The 14350-nt window shown below is 45.7% G+C and overlaps 6 non-coding genes across 6 annotated transcripts; all 6 read left to right on the plus strand.

Moving 5' to 3' along the window:
- Window positions 1-1257: 1257 nt before the first annotated feature.
- Window positions 1258-1448, plus strand: LOC130342511 (U2 spliceosomal RNA). The gene has a single exon (XR_008882138.1). It is a non-coding gene; the product is annotated as a U2 spliceosomal RNA (small nuclear RNA).
- A 2089-nt stretch (window positions 1449-3537) lies between these two features.
- LOC130342512 (U2 spliceosomal RNA) lies at window positions 3538-3728 on the plus strand. Its single transcript, XR_008882139.1, has one exon. It is a non-coding gene; the product is annotated as a U2 spliceosomal RNA (small nuclear RNA).
- A 2096-nt stretch (window positions 3729-5824) lies between these two features.
- LOC130342528 (U2 spliceosomal RNA) lies at window positions 5825-6015 on the plus strand. The gene has a single exon (XR_008882153.1). It is a non-coding gene; the product is annotated as a U2 spliceosomal RNA (small nuclear RNA).
- Window positions 6016-8103: 2088 nt separating this feature from the next.
- On the plus strand, window positions 8104-8294 carry LOC130342515 (U2 spliceosomal RNA). Its single transcript, XR_008882141.1, has one exon. It is a non-coding gene; the product is annotated as a U2 spliceosomal RNA (small nuclear RNA).
- A 2096-nt stretch (window positions 8295-10390) lies between these two features.
- Window positions 10391-10581, plus strand: LOC130342516 (U2 spliceosomal RNA). Its single transcript, XR_008882142.1, has one exon. It is a non-coding gene; the product is annotated as a U2 spliceosomal RNA (small nuclear RNA).
- Window positions 10582-12673: 2092 nt separating this feature from the next.
- LOC130342534 (U2 spliceosomal RNA) lies at window positions 12674-12864 on the plus strand. Its single transcript, XR_008882159.1, has one exon. It is a non-coding gene; the product is annotated as a U2 spliceosomal RNA (small nuclear RNA).
- The last annotated feature ends 1486 nt before the right edge of the window (window positions 12865-14350 follow it).

The following is a 14350-nucleotide window of genomic DNA, read 5'->3' on the forward strand; positions in this document are numbered from 1 at the left end:
AATGTTGTAAAAATGCTCTAGAAGCTAAAGTCGCAGAAATGTCACACATATTTGGCCTGCAACTTTCTGTGCGACAAATTCAGACAGGAAAAATCAGTATAAATCCTTAGAAAATTATCCCCCAGTGTCTCCATCTGCTGGCGGTATTGAATAAGCATTGCTGCACTGATGGGGTATGCATTAGACGAAAAAAAAGAAGAAAAAGAAGAATAATACGCCCAGAAAAGAGGCGAAAAGGAGAAAAACGTTAAAAAACGTGAAAAAAAAGTAAGAGGAAGAGAAGGGAAAAAAAGGTGGAAATGGGTTTAAAAGTGATTTCGGCGGAGAATATATATATATATATATATATATATATATATATATATATATATATATATATATACGCGCACACACACACATATATATATAAACGTATTCTCCGTTGAGATATTGCAGCCGCTGCTGTGTCCAGGCCCAGGAGCCTTAGCACTGTGCTGTGATGTCACTCAATACCACTGACATCACTAGGTGTAAACAACATCTCTCCTTTGCTGTGTATGTGACTATGGAGCTGTTTGGTGATGTCGTCTATTATGGCCTTCATAGAAGCAACAGGAGATTGTTGCATCCATCTAGAACCCTCAGAACTACAGTGCTATGATGTCACTCACTTCCACAGGCCTTGCAGAGTGTAAACAACAACAACCCAGCTTTGTTGTGTATGTAACCATAGGGAATTGTGATGTCACCTAGAACCTTCACAGCAGCGACAGCTTTATGAGGAGCATCAGCACTGCTCTGCCTGAGCAGAACCATCACCGCCATAGGTTGTCAAATAACCCGGGTTTAACCCACACAGGTAAGTCCAATGGGGTGCAGGCATGTCCTCTATGCTTACAGCTTCCCGTGGGTGTTGGTTTGATACCGTTTGGGGACAGCCAAGGAGGCATCTGCAGGCAACAAAGGTAGGTGTGTGCTTGTGTGTGTGTTTCCTATGCAGATCCTAAGCCCAGTGTCACATGCAAGTAGGAGGAGTAAGAAGGGTTCCTGGCAAATCCGGGTTATGGATTGCATTTAAAAAGGCCCCGTGGGAGTGCAATGGGCCCCTGTCTTGCTGCTTAGCAATAATGGTATGGGTTTAGGTTCTGCTGTGTGTACTGGTGGTTGACTGCCCCCCAGCCCAGAGTGTGCATGGAAAATTGTCTGGCAGCCTCCCTGACAGCAAGCAGTGATAGTGCCCATGAAGGGCACCTTGTTGGGCCCGCCCCTTTCACGGTTATCGCTTCTCGGCCTTTTGGCTAAGATCAAGTGTAGTATCTGTTCTTATCAGTTTAATATCTGATACGTCCCCTATCTGGGGACCATATATTAAATGGATTTTTGAGAACGGGGGCCGATTTCGAAGCTTGCTTCCGTCGCCCTATGCATTGACCCGATATGGCAGTATCTTCGGGTACAGTGCACCACCCCCTTACAGGGTTAAAAAGAAAGATTCCTACTTTCATTGCTACCAGCTTGCTGGCTAGCCAGCTAGCCAGCTCTGTGGGCCTTGCTGCTGCTGCAGCCAAAAAACAAAAGGTGGTGCTGCTGCTGCTTCTGCTGCTTCTGCTTCTGCTTGTGTCTGGCCGCTGTTGGAGCGTCCAGGCACAGGACTTCTGCTGCTGCTGACTAAATGGCCTCCTTAATTGGATCATTTGAGTAGCCAGCACACCTGTGCAGGTAGGGCATGACATGATAGGCAGCTGCCTTGATAGCGGGTGGGTGCTGAATGTTCCTAATTGACAAAATAAGATTAATGCTTATGAAGAAATATAAAATCTCATCCCTTCCCCAATATCGCGCCACACCCCTACCCCTTAATTCCCTGGTTGAACTTGATGGACATATGTCTTTTTTCGACCGTACTAACTATGTAACTATGTAACATAACATGGGGGGGGGGGGTCTCCTGGCTGTTCACACAGGTGTGTCATTGCTGTACATTGACCATGCATTGCTTCTGTGGTATTGCAAAGGCAAAGACAAATGCTTCCAGCCATCCATTGCACTAATGGATTGGTCATCAGCTGGCTGTCTATGTCCCGCATCAATATAGACCAAAGTACAGAGGGTTAGGCTATGCTATTGTGCACCTACCTGATGCATCAGAAGGTGCGAGGCCCTTGCTAAATTCTGTGCACAGACTTTGAGATCTATACTTTAGACTGTATCTAAACCTGCTCCAACATGGACTGACATTCTGGCCTACTTTCAGCCGATGCGACTTGTCTGTCGCTGAACAGTCGCTTTTTATGTATTCAGCACCTATGTATAATGTTGTAAAAATGCTCTAGAAGCTAAAGTCGCAGAAATGTCACACATATTTGGCCTGCAACTTTCTGTGCGACAAATTCAGACAGGAAAAATCAGTATAAATCCTTAGAAAATTATCCCCCAGTGTCTCCATCTGCTGGCGGTATTGAATAAGCATTGCTGCACTGATGGGGTATGCATTAGACGAAAAAAAAGAAGAAAAAGAAGAATAATACGCCCAGAAAAGAGGCGAAAAGGAGAAAAACGTAAAAAAACGTGAAAAAAAAGTAAGAGGAAGAGAAGGGAAAAAAAGGTGGAAATGGGTTTAAAAGTGATTTCGGCGGAGAAATATATATATATATATATATATATATATATATATATATATATATACGCACACACACACACATATATATAAACGTATTCTCCGTTGAGATATTGCAGCCGCTGCTGTGTCCAGGCCCAGGAGCCTTAGCACTGTGCTGTGATGTCACTCAATACCACTGACATCACTAGGTGTAAACAACATCTCTCCTTTGCTGTGTATGTGACTATGGAGCTGTTTGGTGATGTCGTCTATTATGGCCTTCATAGAAGCAACAGGAGATTGTTGCATCCATCTAGAACCCTCAGAACTACAGTGCTATGATGTCACTCACTTCCACAGGCCTTGCAGACTGTAAACAACAACAACCCAGCTTTGTTGTGTATGTAACCATAGGGATTTGTGATGTCACCTAGAACCTTCACAGCAGCGACAGCTTTATGAGGAGCATCAGCACTGCTCTGCCTGAGCAGAACCATCACCGCCATAGGTTGTCAAATAACCCGGGTTTAACCCACACAGGTAAGTCCAATGGGGTGCAGGCATGTCCTCTATGCTTACAGCTTCCCGTGGGTGTTGGTTTGATACCGTTTGGGGACAGCCAAGGAGGCATCTGCAGGCAACAAAGGTAGGTGTGTGCTTGTGTGTGTGTTTCCTATGCAGATCCTAAGCCCAGTGTCACATGCAAGTAGGAGGAGTAAGAAGGGTTCCTGGCAAATCCGGGTTATGGATTGCATTTAAAAAGGCCCCGTGGGAGTGCAATGGGCCCCTGTCTTGCTGCTTAGCAATAATGGTATGGGTTTAGGTTCTGCTGTGTGTACTGGTGGTTGACTGCCCCCCAGCCCAGAGTGTGCATGGAAAATTGTCTGGCAGCCTCCCTGACAGCAAGCAGTGATAGTGCCCATGAAGGGCACCTTGTTGGGCCCGCCCCTTTCACGGTTATCGCTTCTCGGCCTTTTGGCTAAGATCAAGTGTAGTATCTGTTCTTATCAGTTTAATATCTGATACGTCCCCTATCTGGGGACCATATATTAAATGGATTTTTGAGAACGGGGGCCGATTTCGAAGCTTGCTTCCGTCGCCCTATGCATTGACCCGATATGGCAGTATCTTCGGGTACAGTGCACCACCCCCTTACAGGGTTAAAAAGAAAGATTCCTACTTTCATTGCTACCTGCTTGCTGGCTAGCCAGCTAGCCAGCCCTGTGGGCCTTGCTGCTGCTGCAGCCAAAAAACAAAAGGTGGTGCTGCTGCTGCTTCTGCTGCTTCTGCTTCTGCTTGTGTCTGGCCGCTGTTGGAGCATCCAGGCACAGGACTTCTGCTGCTGCTGACTAAATGGCCTCCTTAATTGGATCATTTGAGTAGCCAGCACACCTGTGCAGGTAGGGCATGACATGATAGGCAGCTGCCTTGATAGCGGGTGGGTGCTGAATGTTCCTAATTGACAAAATAAGATTAATGCTTATGAAGAAATATAAAATCTCATCCCTTCCCCAATATCGCGCCACACCCCTACCCCTTAATTCCCTGGTTGAACTTGATGGACATATGTCTTTTTTCGACCGTACTAACTATGTAACTATGTAACATAACATGGGGGGGGGAGGGGGGGGGTCTCCTGGCTGTTCACACAGGTGTGTCATTGCTGTACATTGACCATGCATTGCTTCTGTGGTATTGCAAAGGCAAAGACAAATGCTTCCAGCCATCCATTGCACTAATGGATTGGTCATCAGCTGGCTGTCTATGTCCCGCATCAATATAGACCAAAGTACAGAGGGTTAGGCTATGCTATTGTGCACCTACCTGATGCATCAGAAGGTGCGAGGCCCTTGCTAAATTCTGTGCACAGACTTTGAGATCTATACTTTAGACTGTATCTAAACCTGCTCCAACATGGACTGACATTCTGGCCTACTTTCAGCCGATGCGACTTGTCTGTCGCTGAACAGTCGCTTTTTATGTATTCAGCACCTATGTATAATGTTGTAAAAATGCTCTAGAAGCTAAAGTCGCAGAAATGTCACACATATTTGGCCTGCAACTTTCTGTGCGACAAATTCAGACAGGAAAAATCAGTATAAATCCTTAGAAAATTATCCCCCAGTGTCTCCATCTGCTGGCGGTATTGAATAAGCATTGCTGCACTGATGGGGTATGCATTAGACGAAAAAAAAGAAGAAAAAGAAGAATAATACGCCCAGAAAAGAGGCGAAAAGGAGAAAAACGTAAAAAAACGTGAAAAAAAAGTAAGAGGAAGAGAAGGGAAAAAAAGGTGGAAATGGGTTTAAAAGTGATTTCGGCGGAGAAATATATATATATATATATATATATATATATATATATATATATATACGCGCACACACACACATATATATAAACGTATTCTCCGTTGAGATATTGCAGCCGCTGCTGTGTCCAGGCCCAGGAGCCTTAGCACTGTGCTGTGATGTCACTCAATACCACTGACATCACTAGGTGTAAACAACATCTCTCCTTTGCTGTGTATGTGACTATGGAGCTGTTTGGTGATGTCGTCTATTATGGCCTTCATAGAAGCAACAGGAGATTGTTGCATCCATCTAGAACCCTCAGAACTACAGTGCTATGATGTCACTCACTTCCACAGGCCTTGCAGAGTGTAAACAACAACAACCCAGCTTTGTTGTGTATGTAACCATAGGGATTTGTGATGTCACCTAGAACCTTCACAGCAGCGACAGCTTTATGAGGAGCATCAGCACTGCTCTGCCTGAGCAGAACCATCACCGCCATAGGTTGTCAAATAACCCGGGTTTAACCCACACAGGTAAGTCCAATGGGGTGCAGGCATGTCCTCTATGCTTACAGCTTCCCGTGGGTGTTGGTTTGATACCGTTTGGGGACAGCCAAGGAGGCATCTGCAGGCAACAAAGGTAGGTGTGTGCTTGTGTGTGTGTTTCCTATGCAGATCCTAAGCCCAGTGTCACATGCAAGTAGGAGGAGTAAGAAGGGTTCCTGGCAAATCCGGGTTATGGATTGCATTTAAAAAGGCCCCGTGGGAGTGCAATGGGCCCCTGTCTTGCTGCTTAGCAATAATGGTATGGGTTTAGGTTCTGCTGTGTGTACTGGTGGTTGACTGCCCCCCAGCCCAGAGTGTGCATGGAAAATTGTCTGGCAGCCTCCCTGACAGCAAGCAGTGATAGTGCCCATGAAGGGCACCTTGTTGGGCCCGCCCCTTTCACGGTTATCGCTTCTCGGCCTTTTGGCTAAGATCAAGTGTAGTATCTGTTCTTATCAGTTTAATATCTGATACGTCCCCTTTCTGGGGACCATATATTAAATGGATTTTTGAGAACGGGGGCCGATTTCGAAGCTTGCTTCCGTCGCCCTATGCATTGACCCGATATGGCAGTATCTTCGGGTACAGTGCACCACCCCCTTACAGGGTTAAAAAGAAAGATTCCTACTTTCATTGCTACCTGCTTGCTGGCTAGCCAGCTAGCCAGCCCTGTGGGCCTTGCTGCTGCTGCAGCCAAAAAACAAAAGGTGGTGCTGCTGCTGCTTCTGCTGCTTCTGCTTCTGCTTGTGTCTGGCCGCTGTTGGAGCGTCCAGGCACAGGACTTCTGCTGCTGCTGACTAAATGGCCTCCTTAATTGGATCATTTGAGTAGCCAGCACACCTGTGCAGGTAGGGCATGACATGATAGGCAGCTGCCTTGATAGCGGGTGGGTGCTGAATGTTCCTAATTGACAAAATAAGATTAATGCTTATGAAGAAATATAAAATCTCATCCCTTCCCCAATATCGCGCCACACCCCTACCCCTTAATTCCCTGGTTGAACTTGATGGACATATGTCTTTTTTCGACCGTACTAACTATGTAACTATGTAACATAACATGGGGGGGGGGGGGGGGGTCTCCTGGCTGTTCACACAGGTGTGTCATTGCTGTACATTGACCATGCATTGCTTCTGTGGTATTGCAAAGGCAAAGACAAATGCTTCCAGCCATCCATTGCACTAATGGATTGGTCATCAGCTGGCTGTCTATGTCCCGCATCAATATAGACCAAAGTACAGAGGGTTAGGCTATGCTATTGTGCACCTACCTGATGCATCAGAAGGTGCGAGGCCCTTGCTAAATTCTGTGCACAGACTTTGAGATCTATACTTTAGACTGTATCTAAACCTGCTCCAACATGGACTGACATTCTGGCCTACTTTCAGCCGATGCGACTTGTCTGTCGCTGAACAGTCGCTTTTTATGTATTCAGCACCTATGTATAATGTTGTAAAAATGCTCTAGAAGCTAAAGTCGCAGAAATGTCACACATATTTGGCCTGCAACTTTCTGTGCGACAAATTCAGACAGGAAAAATCAGTATAAATCCTTAGAAAATTATCCCCCAGTGTCTCCATCTGCTGGCGGTATTGAATAAGCATTGCTGCACTGATGGGGTATGCATTAGACGAAAAAAAAGAAGAAAAAGAAGAATAATACGCCCAGAAAAGAGGCGAAAAGGAGAAAAACGTAAAAAAACGTGAAAAAAAAGTAAGAGGAAGAGAAGGGAAAAAAAGGTGGAAATGGGTTTAAAAGTGATTTCGGCGGAGAAATATATATATATATATATATATATATATATATATATATACGCGCACACACACACATATATATAAACGTATTCTCCGTTGAGATATTGCAGCCGCTGCTGTGTCCAGGCCCAGGAGCCTTAGCACTGTGCTGTGATGTCACTCAATACCACTGACATCACTAGGTGTAAACAACATCTCTCCTTTGCTGTGTATGTGACTATGGAGCTGTTTGGTGATGTCGTCTATTATGGCCTTCATAGAAGCAACAGGAGATTGTTGCATCCATCTAGAACCCTCAGAACTACAGTGCTATGATGTCACTCACTTCCACAGGCCTTGCAGACTGTAAACAACAACAACCCAGCTTTGTTGTGTATGTAACCATAGGGATTTGTGATGTCACCTAGAACCTTCACAGCAGCGACAGCTTTATGAGGAGCATCAGCACTGCTCTGCCTGAGCAGAACCATCACCGCCATAGGTTGTCAAATAACCCGGGTTTAACCCACACAGGTAAGTCCAATGGGGTGCAGGCATGTCCTCTATGCTTACAGCTTCCCGTGGGTGTTGGTTTGATACCGTTTGGGGACAGCCAAGGAGGCATCTGCAGGCAACAAAGGTAGGTGTGTGCTTGTGTGTGTGTTTCCTATGCAGATCCTAAGCCCAGTGTCACATGCAAGTAGGAGGAGTAAGAAGGGTTCCTGGCAAATCCGGGTTATGGATTGCATTTAAAAAGGCCCCGTGGGAGTGCAATGGGCCCCTGTCTTGCTGCTTAGCAATAATGGTATGGGTTTAGGTTCTGCTGTGTGTACTGGTGGTTGACTGCCCCCCAGCCCAGAGTGTGCATGGAAAATTGTCTGGTAGCCTCCCTGAGAGCAAGCAGTGATAGTGCCCATGAAGGGCACCTTGTTGGGCCCGCCCCTTTCACGGTTATCGCTTCTCGGCCTTTTGGCTAAGATCAAGTGTAGTATCTGTTCTTATCAGTTTAATATCTGATACGTCCCCTATCTGGGGACCATATATTAAATGGATTTTTGAGAACGGGGGCCGATTTCGAAGCTTGCTTCCGTCGCCCTATGCATTGACCCGATATGGCAGTATCTTCGGGTACAGTGCACCACCCCCTTACAGGGTTAAAAAGAAAGATTCCTACTTTCATTGCTACCTGCTTGCTGGCTAGCCAGCTAGCCAGCCCTGTGGGCCTTGCTGCTGCTGCAGCCAAAAAACAAAAGGTGGTGCTGCTGCTGCTTCTGCTGCTTCTGCTTCTGCTTGTGTCTGGCCGCTGTTGGAGCGTCCAGGCACAGGACTTCTGCTGCTGCTGACTAAATGGCCTCCTTAATTGGATCATTTGAGTAGCCAGCACACCTGTGCAGGTAGGGCATGACATGATAGGCAGCTGCCTTGATAGCGGGTGGGTGCTGAATGTTCCTAATTGACAAAATAAGATTAATGCTTATGAAGAAATATAAAATCTCATCCCTTCCCCAATATCGCGCCACACCCCTACCCCTTAATTCCCTGGTTGAACTTGATGGACATATGTCTTTTTTCGACCGTACTAACTATGTAACTATGTAACATAACATGGGGGGGGGGGGGGGGGGGTCTCCTGGCTGTTCACACAGGTGTGTCATTGCTGTACATTGACCATGCATTGCTTCTGTGGTATTGCAAAGGCAAAGACAAATGCTTCCGGCCATCCATTGCACTAATGGATTGGTCATCAGCTGGCTGTCTATGTCCCGCATCAATATAGACCAAAGTACAGAGGGTTAGGCTATGCTATTGTGCACCTACCTGATGCATCAGAAGGTGCGAGGCCCTTGCTAAATTCTGTGCACAGACTTTGAGATCTATACTTTAGACTGTATCTAAACCTGCTCCAACATGGACTGACATTCTGGCCTACTTTCAGCCGATGCGACTTGTCTGTCGCTGAACAGTCGCTTTTTATGTATTCAGCACCTATGTATAATGTTGTAAAAATGCTCTAGAAGCTAAAGTCGCAGAAATGTCACACATATTTGGCCTGCAACTTTCTGTGCGACAAATTCAGACAGGAAAAATCTGTATAAATCCTTAGAAAATTATCCCCCAGTGTCTCCATCTGCTGGCGGTATTGAATAAGCATTGCTGCACTGATGGGGTATGCATTAGACGAAAAAAAAGAAGAAAAAGAAGAATAATACGCCCAGAAAAGAGGCGAAAAGGAGAAAAACGTAAAAAAACGTGAAAAAAAAGTAAGAGGAAGAGAAGGGAAAAAAAGGTGGAAATGGGTTTAAAAGTGATTTCGGCGGAGAAATATATATATATATATATATATATATATATATATATATATATATACGCGCACACACACACATATATATAAACGTATTCTCCGTTGAGATATTGCAGCCACTGCTGTGTCCAGGCCCAGGAGCCTTAGCACTGTGCTGTGATGTCACTCAATACCACTGACATCACTAGGTGTAAACAACATCTCTCCTTTGCTGTGTATGTGACTATGGAGCTGTTTGGTGATGTCGTCTATTATGGCCTTCATAGAAGCAACATGAGATTGTTGCATCCATCTAGAACCCTCAGAACTACAGTGCTATGATGTCACTCACTTCCACAGGCCTTGCAGAGTGTAAACAACAACAACCCAGCTTTGTTGTGTATGTAACCATAGGGATTTGTGATGTCACCTAGAACCTTCACAGCAGCGACAGCTTTATGAGGAGCATCAGCACTGCTCTGCCTGAGCAGAACCATCACCGCCATAGGTTGTCAAATAACCCGGGTTTAACCCACACAGGTAAGTCCAATGGGGTGCAGGCATGTCCTCTATGCTTACAGCTTCCCGTGGGTGTTGGTTTGATACCGTTTGGGGACAGCCAAGGAGGCATCTGCAGGCAACAAAGGTAGGTGTGTGCTTGTGTGTGTGTTTCCTATGCAGATCCTAAGCCCAGTGTCACATGCAAGTAGGAGGAGTAAGAAGGGTTCCTGGCAAATCCGGGTTATGGATTGCATTTAAAAAGGCCCCGTGGGAGTGCAATGGGCCCCTGTCTTGCTGCTTAGCAATAATGGTATGGGTTTAGGTTCTGCTGTGTGTACTGGTGGTTGACTGCCCCCCAGCCCAGAGTGTGCATGGAAAATTGTCTGGCAGCCTCCCTGACAGCAAGCAGTGATAGTGCCCATGAAGGGCACCTTGTTGGGCCCGCCCCTTTCACGGTTATCGCTTCTCGGCCTTTTGGCTAAGATCAAGTGTAGTATCTGTTCTTATCAGTTTAATATCTGATACGTCCCCTATCTGGGGACCATATATTAAATGGATTTTTGAGAACGGGGGCCGATTTCGAAGCTTGCTTCCGTCGCCCTATGCATTGACCCGATATGGCAGTATCTTCGGGTACAGTGCACCACCCCCTTACCGGGTTAAAAAGAAAGATTCCTACTTTCATTGCTACCTGCTTGCTGGCTAGCCAGCTAGCCAGCCCTGTGGGCCTTGCTGCTGCTGCAGCCAAAAAGCAAAAGGTGGTGCTGCTGCTGCTTCTGCTGCTTCTGCTTCTGCTTGTGTCTGGCTGCTGTTGGAGCGTCCAGGCACAGGACTTCTGCTGCTGCTGACTAAATGGCCTCCTTAATTGGATCATTTGAGTAGCCAGCACACCTGTGCAGGTAGGGCATGACATGATAGGCAGCTGCCTTGATAGCGGGTGGGTGCTGAATGTTCCTAATTGACAAAATAAGATTAATGCTTATGAAGAAATATAAAATCTCATCCCTTCCCCAATATCGCGCCACACCCCTACCCCTTAATTCCCTGGTTGAACTTGATGGACATATGTCTTTTTTCGACCGTACTAACTATATAACTATGTAACATAACATGGGGGGGGGGGGGGGTCTCCTGGCTGTTCACACAGGTGTGTCATTGCTGTACATTGACCATGCATTGCTTCTGTGGTATTGCAAAGGCAAAGACAAATGCTTCCAGCCATCCATTGCACTAATGGATTGGTCATCAGCTGGCTGTCTATGTCCCGCATCAATATAGACCAAAGTACAGAGGGTTAGGCTATGCTATTGTGCACCTACCTGATGCATCAGAAGGTGCGAGGCCCTTGCTAAATTCTGTGCACAGACTTTGAGATCTATACTTTAGACTGTATCTAAACCTGCTCCAACATGGACTGACATTCTGGCCTACTTTCAGCCGATGCGACTTGTCTGTCGCTGAACAGTCGCTTTTTATGTATTCAGCACCTATGTATAATGTTGTAAAAATGCTCTAGAAGCTAAAGTCGCAGAAATGTCACACATATTTGGCCTGCAACTTTCTGTGCGACAAATTCAGACAGGAAAAATCAGTATAAATCCTTAGAAAATTATCCCCCAGTGTCTCCATCTGCTGGCGGTATTGAATAAGCATTGCTGCACTGATGGGGTATGCATTAGACGAAAAAAAAGAAGAAAAAGAAGAATAATACGCCCAGAAAAGAGGCGAAAAGGAGAAAAACGTAAAAAAACGTGAAAAAAAAGTAAGAGGAAGAGAAGGGAAAAAAAGGTGGAAATGGGTTTAAAAGTGATTTCGGCGGAGAAATATATATATATATATATATATATATATATATATATATATATATATGCGCACACACACACATATATATAAACGTATTCTCCGTTGAGATATTGCAGCCGCTGCTGTGTCCAGGCCCAGGAGCCTTAGCACTGTGCTGTGATGTCACTCAATACCACTGACATCACTAGGTGTAAACAACATCTCTCCTTTGCTGTGTATGTGACTATGGAGCTGTTTGGTGATGTCGTCTATTATGGCCTTCATAGAAGCAACAGGAGATTGTTGCATCCATCTAGAACCCTCAGAACTACAGTGCTATGATGTCACTCACTTCCACAGGCCTTGCAGAGTGTAAACAACAACAACCCAGCTTTGTTGTGTATGTAACCATAGGGATTTGTGATGTCACCTAGAACCTTCACAGCAGCGACAGCTTTATGAGGAGCATCAGCACTGCTCTGCCTGAGCAGAACCATCACCGCCATAGGTTGTCAAATAACCCGGGTTTAACCCACACAGGTAAGTCCAATGGGGTGCAGGCATGTCCTCTATGCTTACAGCTTCCCGTGGGTGTTGGTTTGATACCGTTTGGGGACAGCCAAGGAGGCATCTGCAGGCAACAAAGGTAGGTGTGTGCTTGTGTGTGTGTTTCCTATGCAGATCCTAAGCCCAGTGTCACATGCAAGTAGGAGGAGTAAGAAGGGTTCCTGGCAAATCCGGGTTATGGATTGCATTTAAAAAGGCCCCGTGGGAGTGCAATGGGCCCCTGTCTTGCTGCTTAGCAATAATGGTATGGGTTTAGGTTCTGCTGTGTGTACTGGTGGTTGACTGCCCCCCAGCCCAGAGTGTGCATGGAAAATTGTCTGGCAGCCTTCCTGACAGCAAGCAGTGATAGTGCCCATGAAGGGCACCTTGTTGGGCCCGCCCCTTTCACGGTTATCGCTTCTCGGCCTTTTGGCTAAGATCAAGTGTAGTATCTGTTCTTATCAGTTCAATATCTGATACGTCCCCTATCTGGGGACCATATATTAAATGGATTTTTGAGAACGGGGGCCGATTTCGAAGCTTGCTTCCGTCGCCCTATGCATTGACCCGATATGGCAGTATCTTCGGGTACAGTGCACCACCCCCTTACAGGGTTAAAAAGAAAGATTCCTACTTTCATTGCTACCTGCTTGCTGGCTAGCCAGCTAGCCAGCCCTGTGGGCCTTGCTGCTGCTGCAGCCAAAAAACAAAAGGTGGTGCTGCTGCTGCTTCTGCTGCTTCTGCTTCTGCTTGTGTCTGGCCGCTGTTGGAGCGTCCAGGCACAGGACTTCTGCTGCTGCTGACTAAATGGCCTCCTTAATTGGATCATTTGAGTAGCCAGCACACCTGTGCAGGTAGGGCATGACATGATAGGCAGCTGCCTTGATAGCGGGTGGGTGCTGAATGTTCCTAATTGACAAAATAAGATTAATGCTTATGAAGAAATATGAAATCTCATCCCTTCCCCAATATCGCGCCACACCCCTACCCCTTAATTCCCTGGTTGAACTTGATGGACATATGTCTTTTTTCGACCGTACTAACTATGTAACTATGTAACATAACATGGGGGGGGGGGGGGTCTCCTGGCTGTTCACACAGGTGTGTCATTGCTGTACATTGACCATGCATTGCTTCTGTGGTATTGCAAAGGCAAAGACAAATTCTTCCAGCCATCCATTGCACTAATGGATTGGTCATCAGCTGGCTGTCTATGTCCCGTATCAATATAAACCAAAGTACAGAGGGTTAGGCTATGCTATTGTGCACCTACCTGATGCATCAGAAGGTGCGAGGCCCTTGCTAAATTCTGTGCACAGACTTTGAGATCTATACTTTAGACTGTATCTAAACCTGCTCCAACATGGACTGACATTCTGGCCTACTTTCAGCCGATGCGACTTGTCTGTCGCTGAACAGTCGCTTTTTATGTATTCAGCACCTATGTATAATGTTGTAAAAATGCTCTAGAAGCTAAAGTCGCAGAAATGTCACACATATTTGGCCTGCAACTTTCTGTGCGACAAATTCAGACAGGAAAAATCAGTATAAATCCATAGAAAATTATCCCCCAGTGTCTCCATCTGCTGGCGGTATTGAATAAGCATTGCTGCACTGATGGGGTATGCATTAGACGAAAAAAAAGAAGAAAAAGAAGAATAATACGCCCAGAAAAGAGGCGAAAAGGAGAAAAACGTAAAAAAACGTGAAAAAAAAGTAAGAGGAAGAGAAGGGAAAAAAAGGTGGAAATGGGTTTAAAAGTGATTTCGGCGGAGAAATATATATATATATATATATATATATATATATATATATATATATACGCGCACACACACACATATATATAAACGTATTCTCCGTTGAGATATTGCAGCCGCTGCTGTGTCCAGGCCCAGGAGCCTTAGCACTGTGCTGTGATGTCACTCAATACCACTGACATCACTAGGTGTAAACAACATCTCTCCTTTGCTGTGTATGTGACTATGGAGCTGTTTGGTGATGTCGTCTATTATGGCCTTCATAGAAGCAACAGGAGATTGTTGCATCCATCTAGAACCCTCAGAACTACAGTGCTATGATGTCACTCACTT

This window comes from Hyla sarda, unplaced genomic scaffold (genome assembly GCF_029499605.1).
Source record: "Hyla sarda isolate aHylSar1 unplaced genomic scaffold, aHylSar1.hap1 scaffold_651, whole genome shotgun sequence".
NCBI classification, from domain to species: Eukaryota; Metazoa; Chordata; class Amphibia; order Anura; family Hylidae; genus Hyla; species Hyla sarda.